This window comes from Nanorana parkeri, unplaced genomic scaffold (assembly GCF_000935625.1).
Source record: "Nanorana parkeri isolate BGI_ZX_2015 unplaced genomic scaffold, ASM93562v1 scaffold63, whole genome shotgun sequence".
NCBI lineage: Eukaryota > Metazoa > Chordata > Amphibia > Anura > Dicroglossidae > Nanorana > Nanorana parkeri.
The window spans coordinates 1,182,886-1,196,670 of record NW_017306331.1 but is presented as its reverse complement, the minus strand read 5'-3'; positions in this window follow the sequence as shown (position 1 = coordinate 1,196,670).

Here is a 13,785-nt window from a genome sequence, read left to right as displayed (position 1 = left end):
TATATACACACACACACACGTGATTCAGGGTCTCAGATCTGTTTTATAGCCTAACTTGTGTCAGTTGATAGCTATTCAAGTGCAAATATTTGGGTTGTACTGCAATATTTTACTAAGGGCATTATATTCAGCTTTTACATATATAATATATATAAGTTACAAAATCACTTCAGTGGTTTTTTTTCTAATGGTGACTTGCCACATATAAAAAACGTTGGCCTTTATCACACTCAGGAAGTGCTCCTAATAAGCCAATTTATGAAGCAGTATCGATCCCAGCTCTTAACTTCATTCAACTAAACCAGGTGTATACATGTTACTCCTCAGGGCTCTTAACCATTGCCTTAATGTGTGCTAAAGCTAAAGTTTGTAACATTAAATAAACATGGGTTTTTATCTGACTTTAGTACATAAGTCGAATATATATATATTCAGCTCATTGGTTTTATAGTCCCTATGCCATTTTCTTGTAATGTTTGGCTCTCCAGCTGTTGTGAAACGGCAAAACCTCAGTGTGCCTTGTGCATGGTTTATGTAGACATAGACAATAGAAGGGCATGTTTTGTTGGGCTGTACAAGATCTGCCAAGCCATGTGTAGAACAGATACATTCTTTGAGAGGGTCCCTCTGCAGCACAACATAGCAAAAGGAACATTCCCTGTGCTCTAGAATGTGGAATGGTATAAGGGCTGTTGCATGAAAAATGCTCCCACTGGTATCAGTGGATGTTATATTAATTTACTGGCACCCTATATTTGTGTCACAACTATGGCTGATCTTTGATGGGATGAGCTCAACTATTCTCTATTAATGCATGCTAGCATCTCTGGCAACAAGCAGTGTTGGAATTCTTACTTGTAATGTTGCACATTGATGACTTAATAGAATATAAAATCATTGACCTATTACTTAACTCTCTGGGTCAGAAGGGGTCCTCCAGTTGAGGACCTATTGGCATAGAAGCTTCACATTAGTTCATAAGCTACTGGTTATCTCTCATAGAGATTAAACTGGACCTGTCCAATACCCTCAGTATTGGTACCTATTTTGTGGGTCAATACTACTTGGCTCATCAGTTTACTAGTGACATCACAGAGACATACATGAGGTTTCTAGTGAATTGACTGGCTGCAAATATACATTGGGTCAAAGAACAAAATGAATACAAGTGATATGCCCACTCTACAAAAATGTCATTGTACCGTTCAATAGATTCATGAATGCACCGGGTATGACCTTTGTTATGGAAGGACACCATCCAATTCATAGCATTTTTTATTTTAATGTGATGTTAACTGTATGTTTTATGTGTGCCCAGCCCTTGGTTTAACATGCTGACTGATAGCACAGCTCTTGTAAAGTAGAACAAGGGAAATTTTTGGTCCATCATGAAAACAAAGCCTTTTCCTGGTATAAGGATAGCTCAGTTATGATAAGCTGAGTAGTAGAAGCCACACACAAAATATACTTCATTTTTTAATATGTGTCTGACTGTTAGAGCTGTGAGGTTGTTTTTCACAAACAAACTTTTTACACTGTAATTAAATCTTGCTGCTGCCAGTTTGTACACAAATGCTGGTTAGAGGGCCTCTTCTTTCATCTTTGCCGATCCTTGGTGTTTGTATCAATTAATTTCAACAGAAGGGTCATAAGGCATTTACCCCGACTCCTCCTGTTTGACTTTGCTCCTATACTAAGCGATAGCTTTTAACACTGGTGTAATCTGAAGAGAAACTGCTCCTTTTATTGACCTACCTAGATGTTTGGTTTTTTTTATTGCGTATACTGTATGTGCTTATGCTAAAAAAACTTTTTTATGTATGTGGGTCTTTTTTTATTGCATATGAATTCAAAAAAAGTGAGGCAGGGATTCTAGCAATATGTTTTATGCACTACCTGGCTACTGAGGAATCGTCTTTATTTATCCTCAATCCAGGCTCCAAATTTCAGGTCAGATATTCATCTGTTTTCTACCCAGTTTCATAGTTTCCAAAGTTGTCAACAGAGAGCTGTTGAAAATTGTCCCTTGACAAACACTGAAAGAAATCCTCAATGTTTTTGATCGTTTAGACAGGGGTAGGTAACCAAACTTTGGCCACCAGAATCTTCAAATCCCGTCATGCATCCACCTCATGAAGTCATCCCTGTGGCTGTCAGAGTGTTGTGATGTCTTCTGGGATTTGCAGTTTCACCTCAGCCAAAGAGTCGAAGTTTGGCTACCCCTGGTTTAGACTGTCAGCTGAAACAACCAATTATAAACCATTAAGAAACAGATACTTTTTCTAATCTGCACCATAGAAATGATCATGAAGAGACAACCTGCACCCGAGTTCTGAAGCAAGTTAGCTGGAAGCAAGAGGAACAGTCACTAATGTCATGTACTGTTCTTCTTAAAATTGACTTCTTGTCTACTGATACTGGTGGCAGCTATTTTGAGGGCTAATCTGATATTCATGAGAACTTACATCGATTCACTTGGATCTAAGAACATCAAGTCTGGACTAACCTACAAAATGGCTGCCTTCGGTAATATAATGTGTACTTGATTATTTTTCTGTACTTTAATGTAAACACTTCTGAAGTGTAATTAAACGTGTGATTTAAAGTGGATCTCCATCGCTGTGGTGGGACCCATATTGTAAAGAAGGGCAGTACAATCAACTGCTTTGTAAATAATATTCATCATCTGTCTTGCTCCACTATGCAATGGCAGAGATTTTAAAAAAGTGTATAAAAACCCAAAATCTATTTTTCAGTGTGTTTAGCATCATGCCACGCTGTATACAGTTTTAAATAGTTTTTTTGTGTATTAGTTGCAAAATTTCTTAACCTGGAGATCCTGCCAGTAGCAGCATTAGCAGCCTTAGGCAGACAGCGCTAAGTCACTGCTTTGCAATTAGCAGCAGCATTGTCAGCCTGCCCTGTACACGCATGCAATTGTCCACTAGGCTGTCAGGTCTATTAGATAAGCAGCCCAATGGCCAACCCAAGGAGCTCACACAGCAAGGCAGCAGCCTAATTTTGTTAGCCTTCAACCTGCAACATGACATGCTGTTACTGGCAGGATCTCCAGGTAAGAAACTTTGCAACAGATTCAGAAAAAAAAATATTTGTTTACTGTGTACAGTGGGGCATGATGCCCAACATATTCAAAAAATAGATTTAGGGTTTAGATACACTTTAGGTATCCACCGAGACTAACCAGTAGTGCTATAAAATGTTAAAAATGGCTTTCTACACCTGGTCTTTGGCTACTAAAGATGGCCAAGGCTATCAAAATGTTCCTCCTAAAAAACCAGAAGGATCCATTACTAATTCAGAGAAGTCTTCTAAGATGTAGAGGTTACTTTACTGATACTTAAGCTGGCCATACACAGAGTGGAATTTGGCTGGTTCTTGACAAACTGGCTGAAATTTGCATTCCAAGTCACAACAGCTTGCTAATGACAACAACTTTTAGATTACGGCGTATACTGCCTGAGCTTGTCCAGGCAAAAGGGAACAGGATGGGTAAGAAAAACTATGTACGTAGATAATAATTTGGTCATCCTGCCTTACAATGTCAGAATTTCCGAAAAAAGCGGAGCTGCCTTTAAAACCTGTTAATAGCTTTTTGTTCTTGAAGTGTGTTTGTGTCTTTCTTTCCAGCTAAAAGAATGACTTGGACAATAAACCAAATAATTTTTTTTTCCTGTGGTATACTAACTAGATGCAGTGTGTAGTGTCCTTAGCAGGTCTGTGGGGTTGTACTGACTTTAAGCACTTGAAGGGTTTATCACACTTGAACAATGTTGTTTTATGGTCAGTGTAGTTTGAGCATAAAGCACCTTGATATCCTAGTAGATATACTAAGCTATTTCAGACAATCCGATAACTGATATTAACCAAGGCTATCAGTATAGGGAAATGATTTCTTAAACAACACTATGTGGCTGAATTTGATATTATCAATGTATGGAAAGTGATCCATGAGGAGATGTATTTTGACACTGATACAATATTAAAGTATACTGATCTTTCATTATGGCTTGTGAGTCCTTGATACAAGTTAGACTGTGGCTGTGCAGGTGCTGCATGTTTGTGTATGTGGGTGTGTGTGCCACATGTGTATGCGTGCTGCGCATGTGTGTGTATGTCGGCGGGTGTGCCACATATGTATGCGTGCTGGGCATGTGGGTGTGTGTGCCTCATGTGTATGTGTGCTGCGTTTGTGTGCCTCATGTGCATGTGTGCTGTGCATGTGTGGGTGCTGCAGCTGTCAGATTGTCTTTTTAAAAATGTTTTATGTTTTAATTGAAAATAAAAGTGTAATTATGCGAAAACATAATAACCCCCACTTAGGGGTCTATTTATAAACAATTTGCAAAGCCATTTTCCCTGTGAATCTCTGTGAATGTTTATTCTGTGCAAATCGAGGCAAAAATAAAAATGTGATCGAATGTGACGTAATATCGCATTATGGCCACAAGTTGAGGCTGAGAAGCATAAAAAAATATTTATTTCCTATGATCCTCCATCTAGTGGCCATTGTGCGGTATTACATTACACAGTCAACCTGAGAAAGAAAATATACTAAGAACGTTCTTTTTTGTCTCCACACAAAACTAATATTCACAGAAATTTGCAGTGCCCTCTGAATTTGCTTATAAATAGACCCCTAGTATTATGAGTTAATAAAAATAAAGTATTTTAAAATAAAGTAAGTAAAGCTTCCGATAATCTTTTACATTATCACAAACAACTACACAGCAGAAATGAGGGCATAAGGGGTCGCACACAGCCAGTCAGGTTCTGTTGCGCAGCACTGTCACTGTGTGCCATAAGGGCGCTTGTGGGCCAGGCTTAGAGGGGCAACATTAAGCATCAGACTTACCAAATTATGATAATGGTTTCCGTGTTTAATTTCCCTCTCCTGGCCACCCCTGCACATTTGTTGCTAATTTCAGCAGGGGGAAGAAGGTGAACAGGATGTTGAGAGCAGTCAGAAGTCCCTTTTAGAGTTCAAGAAATATTAAACCCTTTCTCTCTCTCTTCTCTTGTTTGATGAACTGCACAGCTGAAAAGTAGATCTGTATATACAGCAAACAGCATGCCACCTTCCATAGCTCAATCTAGCAGCAGTGTATAGTAATAAAATCACATTACATAAGGGGTGGAGCTTTACAAAAGGGTGTTATTTAAGTGTGCCTAGGGAAGCGTGATGTAAACATACAATTTTTTGGGAACTTTTGAGGAGAGTTCAGGGAGGAACTCACCCTACAATAATCCTCATTTGGAGTCCAAAGCACAGGTGGGTGACCCAGGAAACTAGGCTGCTTAATGAGTTATGAGGTCACAGTTCCTTGGTAGTGTTGCAAGGATTGGTGAATCATAAGTAGCCTAAGAAAATTACAAATCTTGTGGCAGGTTAAAATGCTCACATGCAGTATATGGGTTCTATATATTGGTATATTTAGCTGTATATTTGGACATTGCCATTACATAATAAGTGTACATGTAAAACATTTAGCTTCTTTTAGGTATCTAGGCAAGTCGAGCAGGTTTGCTAATATAAATCCTCTGCTGGTAATCTGCAGACACAGAGTTATGCATCAGGAGATATATCAAACAAACGTTTTGGTCTCGCATTTCCATTGGGATACAGCCAAGTAGCCCTCGGAAACGCGCATATTCAATACGCCTAGGTGTGAACCCAGCCTTCACACCTGAACGTTTTGTAGCGCGTTCTACGCTCGACGAACACTCTACAAAACGCTCAAAAATATAAATCCCATTGTATTCAATGGTCTCGTTCCCACCTTGGCGTATTTCCGCCCGTCCCTAATGCGCTACAAAACGGACCACGCCTGAAAAGGTACATGTACTACTTTGGGCCGTTTTTTTGCGCGTTTCCATTGGGATACAGCCAAGTAGCCTTCGGAAACGCGCGTTTGTTGCGCGACTTTTTTACTGCGAATCGCGGTAAAAAAACGTGCGACAGACGCGCATATGCAATACGCCTAGCTGTGAACGAGACCTTACAGAAACCATGTGTTTGCAAATCTAGATAAGAATCTAAAATCCTATCCAGATAAGAGCAACCGGCAGAGCGCAGGAAAGTTCAGAGCAGGCCCTGTATACTGCTGGACACCAAACCCGGACATTGGTTTGGTAAATCTGTACTCAGTACCAGTGTAGTTAAAGGAACAAGGGCTGTGAGATTTGAATAGAAGAGTCACAAGATTCTCTGTATTTTCAGTGACAAGCAGTCATCTGTACAATCCATCAGGGTTACCAATGAAGAAAGAAAAAGTTTTTTTCTGCTATCCACATACTATAGGTTGTCACTAAAGGGATGAAAACCATACTAGAGGTCTCATTGACATGTGCCTGGGGCAGGACGCACTGTAAATACACCCAGCAATGTATATAAAGAGACAGAGAAGAATATTTGACTGATACATTGGCAATTTCTGAACTCAAAAAAGTCTCAGAAACAATAAGGGTCAGAAAGGCCTCACACCGATCAACATTCTCACCATGGAGTAGAGAAAGCAGTGTTAATGCGTACACTTATTCATTTGTTTGGTCATGGCGAACATCGTGATCTGTTTCTAAATTTACAGAGCTGGAAGTGGCCGGGGGAACACAGAAGCTATATTGTCTCTTCTGTGCAAACTGTGCCTATGCTAATCAAGGGCAATGAGTGCAGCAAAATGTATTGCCTCACATTTTTAAAGGGACACTCCCCATTATTTGAACGCAATACATGAATCGGACATTCGGAGTAATACATCTTGGCAAGAAGGACGGCCCTTCCCCAGACACTTTCCAACATGAGCTCAAGAGATGTAGTTTTGATGAGAAGACAAATCCTCATTCTCAAATAGCGAATATGTAACTAGCTGGGAACTGCAAGCCAATAGATCAATGTTACAGGTTCTCTTGATTGAGTAAACACCCCCCACTGACTATCCGTGTCTCTGCTTTAGGGCAACTCCTGGTGGTGACAACATTTACATGAATCCCCAAACCCAAATACAGCCAAGACCTGTAGCGAGACCGAGCCAGGAATGGATGTTAGGTGAGTATAAGACAAGTTTTAGTAATGTAGACTTATTCTTAGGCCTTATTTAATACAATTTTGGGTTTATAGATACTAAGTAGGGGTGGGGCGGGGGAGTTAAATGTGACACTAAACTCAGGAGTTAAATGTTAAAAATACATTCATGTACCCTATTAACAAAATGTAGTGTATTTGTGTATCACTTGGCTGTAGATCATCAAATCATCTGTTGTTCCCCCTGGTCCCTGTGTGTGTTGTAAAGTAGCCACAGCTCAAAGCTCACTCCCATGATGGACTACAATGACAGGTTTAGTTTACTATTTTCTATTGAGATTGTAGTCCATCATGAGAGTGAGCCTTGAGCGCTAGCTGAAATATATTCTGCAATCTACCAGGTTCCTGAAATGATTTTCTACATTTTATTTTCCATCTCACATTTAAACCTGATTCGTTTCAATACCCAAACTTCCCAACCTTCTGAGTTGAAAAAGAGGGACACCTTCCAGAATGTATTATGTATTATAAGAGATTATCTTTTAGTGCATCATAACACTTTTTCTAGTTAAATAAAACATTTTTGTTATAGATATCTGTATATCAGGCCAAAAAGAGGGACAAACTGAGGAGGAAAGAGGAACAGAGGGATCTGGTTCCAAATGAGGGCCGGTTGGGAGGTATGAATACATAAACCGTGACAGCCATTATTTCAGGTATTTTGATAAATGGGGCAAAACAGTTTAAGTCATTTAGTGGAAAAAGTAACGTTTTATAAAATGAAAATACTTCTTCCCAGGCTGCTTTGCGGTCCAGTAGTTACAATAACCCAAGTCATAAAAGACTTAAAACATTGTTAAGCTGAAAGCAAACTACGAAAATGCTGCTGGATAATCCGTTGATCAGCTTATATCTGTACAAGTGTTCGCTCAGAAAAGAACCTTCCACCTTCCTCATTGATGATAATTAGGTCTCTGCTGATTTCAGCTTGAACGCCTTAGATTATCACCTACTTATTCCTTTCACCATGTGTTTAAATGGGCATAACAGGCCCAATCCAAACCTGATGTACACTATACCTCCTAACTTTCTGAGATGAGAAAGAGACAACTTTTAGGACAAATTATATACACAAAGGACACACACTCCCCATACAACCAGCTGCGCAAACCGTGAAAGATAATATGGAATAGACCCAATATACCCCTAATGTCGCCTTACAGAGAACCTATTACCACTAAAGTGCTATCACATAGGGGACTTGTGAGCTTGTATTTAGGCCTATCAAGAACCCAGTATCCCTGGCACTCTGCGCCCTGACATCTTCCTGTCACCCAGCACCCCTACCGCTGAACACCCCTGCACCTCTACTCTAAACCTTCCTGCCTCCCAAAATTCCAACCACTGAACCCCCCTGCACACATGACTATGAACCTTCCTGTCTCTCAGAATTCCTACCACTGAACCCCCCTGCACCGCTAACTCTGAACATTCCTGCCTTCTAGCACCGCTATACTTGAACCCCCCTGCACCCTGACTCTGAACTTTCCTACCTCCCAGAATTCCTGCCATTAAAACCCCTGCAACCTTGGTTCTGAACCCTCCAGGCTCCCAGAATTCCTACCATAGAGCCCCCTGCACCTCTGACTCTAAACCTTCGGTCCTCCCAGAATTCTTACCACTGGACCCACCTGCACCCCTCACTCTGAATATTCCTGCCTCCCAGTACTCCTACCTATGAACCCCCCTGCACCACTAATTCTGAACTTTCCCAGTGTGGTGATAGTAAACTGTTCTTTCCAGTACTGGGACATTGCCTGGACCGGAGGGATCCAATGATTTTGTTCAAATCACAGGAAAGGATCAGGGACATTTGGGTTGTGTGTCACAAATTATTTTTTTTCCTTTGAAAATAGATCAGGTTTAAAATCCTAAAAGATTACCAAGAAAAGTACAGTGACAAAAGTTTCACCAACCAGGGACTATCCCTTTAAATAAGGTTGAAATATATAGACATGTAGATTAAAGGAAAGTATCCTTCAAGATGGTTTAAACCAGGGGTAGGCAACCTCGGCACTCCAGCTGTTGTAGAAGTACAAATCCTACAAGACTCTGGTAGTCAAAGGCATGGCTCTCAGAGGCAGAGGTATGATGGGATTGGTAATTTCACCACAGCTGGAAAGCCAAGGTTGCCTATCTCTGGTTTACCTTTTCAGTCTGTGATATTCAAATAACACCAACAGCAAGCATCCCCGTTACTCCCTTCCTAAATGGAATGAGAGGGAATAGGAGGCGCATTCTGCAAGTCCGAGTGCCTGTCAGGTAGAATTCACAGGGAATGCTTGTTTCCCAATGCCACTTGGATATTACATGCCAAGAGTGCAATTGGGGCCTCCTAAAGGCTGGCTGGGTCTGAGTGACAACAGGGGGGGAGCCCAGCACTTTAGGCCAAATATGCTCCAAATACCAAAGGACATTATGGACATTATGTAGCAGTACAGTCTGCACAAATGGTAAATCTGCCACCACGAATGGGCTATTCCTAACCCTGGCTTTACTGCTTTTCTGCAGAGTAAAGGCAATGAGATTGTCGCTGCATGATCATTACATTTACATGTTGCCCAAATCATTGAGGGAATTGTCAGGTCCTAATGGTTTGTGGCCAAAGGATGGGACATCTGCATGTCTATTGCCTTAGGGAGTATGCTGAGTTTTATTTCACTGCTTAGACTGTTATAGCAGCAGTATTTATTACCGTCAGTTCATGTTATCATCAGCTTCATTTTTCCATGCTGATAATTGGACTAATGAGGTTTACTGTTAACAAATCCCTTTGTGCTGTTTTGGCAACTTACTTAGCAACTCCGGCAGTGCATTCCAGGTCTCTCTGCTAATCTATCACCTTTATGAAGAGTCATCAGCTGAAGTGATTTCCATATAACATGTATGGGCTAATTTAATAAGGCAGTGTTAAATGGCATGACTATATGTAAAGTGCAGGCAAAGTGCAGTATCACACAGCAAATACATAAAGAAAGTACATAACAGTAGAAGAACACCCCAATCAAGTGAAATGTAGTTTGCTAAACACAGAGTACAGTACACAATTGCATTTTTTAATCAACTACTTGCTTTTACCTTTTTTTCATCCTTAGATCTCAGTGCTGCTAATCCCCTGCAGCCTTTTACAGCAATGCCATTCACATGCACTCCAGCGATGGCAGCATGGTATTTCTCAGGGCGGATTTTCTAATAATGACAAGAGTGGACCATGTCACTGCAATAAGTGTTGAAACAGCCTGTTGTAGTCTCCATCAGAAGCCTGGGTGACAGGGTGAGAACGCAGGAGCATAATAGAGAGGCAGGGAAAGAGCGTTGCCATCCTCAGACAGGAAGGTCACAACAAGAACCTTTATGGCAGGATCATCGGGGATTATTTTAATGAAAACTGCAGGTTTATTAAAAATTGCCTTTTGAAATTACAATTTCATGGTAAATATTATATGAGATTTTAGTGTTTGGGTTTATATACATTTAAAGCACAGTGAGGGGAATTTATCAAAAGTGGAACAGACAGAATCTTGCGCAGTTGCTCATGGCAAACAATCAGCTTCTATCTTTCAAAACATAACTGAACACACTGAAATGAGAAGCCGATTGGTTACTATGGGACACTCTTCCAGATTCTTTCTGCTCCAGTTTTATCAATTCCCCCTATTGTATGTATATGCAAAGTGCATTAGTATCTTCTACATTGAGTTGTACTTTTTTTTTAACCTTTGGCATTCTCTATTTCTGAGTCTAGAATTTGATTCCTTCTATCTATTGTGACCATTTCCTAAAAGCATGAACTGCTTTTTAAAATGTAAATGATGGCGAAAGCAAGGAACAAAAATGTTCTTATTGCAACGTACCAGTTTTTAGGTGTAGTATGTGCATTAGTTTTCTTTTATAGGCTAAGAACATTGTCTGCAAGTACAGAAACACTTGTTGATCTTACCAGAAATGCAATGTCCTTGTCACTTCCTGTGAGCTGACATGAAAGCAAAAACAATCTTATATTTCTTGAGTAAACGTCTAGTTCCATCAACTTCCATATATTGGAGATGAACAAAGACAAAGAGTTTAAAGGTTCAGCCTGGGTAGCAACTATATCTCCTACTATACACTGTAGATACAATGGAGCAGTCAGCATAGCCACCCAGGGACAGGAAATGTGTTATTTTCAGGATTACCAGGTAAAAATAATAGGTAAAAAGCCTGAAAAAAAGAAAAGGAATGCGGCCACCACATTTGAGGACTGGTATGATTTAGGTTTAGATACACTATAAATAAAAAGAAAAAATGTTCAGCAGTCAAGTAGAATTGAATATATTCCTCCAACATCAAAGGGAGTTTCAACCTGTCTATCCACAGCAAGGATACTGCCAGTAGTTCTTAGTTTTGGGTGTGTGACTAAGGTGAACAGTGCCAGAATTGGTCATTAATTTCTAATTAAATATAAGATGAGATCACCCTACTGTCAGCAAATTGGCAACCACTCTGAGTTAGAGGATGATTGCTGGTTCAACAACTATTGGTGGACTTTGCTGTCATATTTTCCGGTAATAAGAACGGTTAACAGATCTTTCAAAAGAAAAAAGGTCCAGGTAGGGTTGAGCTTTTGGCTTTTGTGCTAAAACGTATGGGACATTCACGAAAAAGGAAACTATAATCCTTGTGGATGAATTTTACAGAAATTGTCCATATCCTAGGTAAACTTTTGGATTAATTATTCATGAAAATAAAGAGATTTTAGATCTATATATCTATATAGATATATATTTGGGAATCCAACCGGTGTCTTTAGTACAGCTTCTGCACGGGCCCTTGCATGAGCCACTGCGCAAAGGTATGTTTGGGAAGCTCGGTGCACAGACACAAGCAAGCGCATATTCATTACAGCCTGAGGCGTCAGGTTGGCTATTCAATGATGTTTGCTGCAACTCTATATTGCTGTAAGCTGTCCCTTTGTTCCTGTTTTACATATGTTCAACCTGTATTTGACCTGGCTTGCCTTCTGACTTTGCTGATCGCCACCTGCCCACTGAGGTCAGTTTGCCCTCTGACTATACTTCTGCATCCTAGTTTGGTACTGCTCTGCTTGCAAGTAAATGACCCAGCCCGCCCCGGACTACACTTTTTGCTTCCTGATTCCGTACCTTGCTGCTGCAAGATACTGACCCGGCTTCTCTACAACTCTGCTTCAGCCTCCTGTCCCAGTGCCACTCTACCTACTGCTGGCATATTCCCTGAAGGTCTGATTATATAGCTGTTCCAGTATCCAGCCATCTGCACCATCAGCTCCAGTGTCATCAGCATCCGTACCCTGGACCAACTACAGGCATACCCGTATACCTTCTGTCTAACCTCCAGGGGTGCTCAGACGAGAGTATCAGTATATTTATACAGTGTGGAAACGAATTATTTGATCCCCTGCAGATTTTGTACTTTTGCCCACTTACAAAGAAATGAAAGGTCTATTGTTTTTATCATAGGTGTATTTTAAATTATAGAGACAGAATATCAACCAAACATCCAGAAAGAACACAATACACATGTTATAAATTGAGTTGCAGTTCAGTGAGTTAAATAAGTATTTGATCCCCAAGCAAAACATGACTTAGTACTTGGTGGAGAAACCCTTGTTGACCTTAATGTGCTTCTTCTTGAGCCACTGCTTTGTTGCCTTGGCATGTTCTGGAAGGAGGTTCTCATCCAAGATTTTACATTATATTGCCCCGTCCATTAATGCAGCAAAGTCAGCCTGTACCTTTAGCAGAGAAACAGCCCCAAAGCATAATGGGGAGAATTTATCAAACCTGGAGCAGACAAAAACTGAACCAGCTGTGCAATGCAACCAATCAGCTTTTCTCTTCAGTTTGTTCAGTTAAGATTTGAAAATGAAAGAGAGAAGCTGATTGGTTGCCATGCACAGCTGCTCCAGATTTTGTCTGCTATAATTTTGATAAATTCACTTCAATGTTTCCACCTCCGTGCTTGACTTTTTCTTACTGCGAACATGGCGAGTTGAGTTAATGCCAAAGAGCTCAATTTTGGTCTCACCTGACCGCAGCATTTTCTCTCAATCCTTCTCTGAATCATTTAGATGTTCATTGGCAAACTTCAGACGGGCCTGTACAGTGCCTTCTTGAGGAGGGGGACCTTGCGTGTGCTGCTGGATCTTAATCCATGGCAGTGTATTGTGTTACCAATGGTTTGTTTGGTGACTGGTCACAACTGCCTTGAGATCATTCACAAGCTACTCCCGTGTAGTTCTGGGCTGATCCCTCACTTTTCTCATGATCATCCTTACCCCATGAGGTGAAATCTTGCATGGAGCTCCAGACCGAGAGCGATTGATGGTTATTTTCTATGCCTTCCATTTTCGAATAATCACTCCAGCAGTTGTTTCCTTCTCACCAAGCTGATAGTCTTGTAGCCCATTCCAGCCTTGTGCAGGTCTACAATCTTGTCCCTAATGTCATCTGACAGCTCTTTGATCTTGCCCATAGTGGTCAGGTTTGAATGTAAGAAAGAGATTCTGTGGAAAGGTGTCTTTTATATACAAAGCGAGTTGTCGTTAGGAGCACCTTCTTAAATTGACAGGACTAATCTGTTTACCACATAGCCAGTCCGTGGGAGATATATATGTGTGTGTGTGTGTGTGTGTGTGTGTGTGTGTGTGTGTGTGTGTGTGTGTGTGT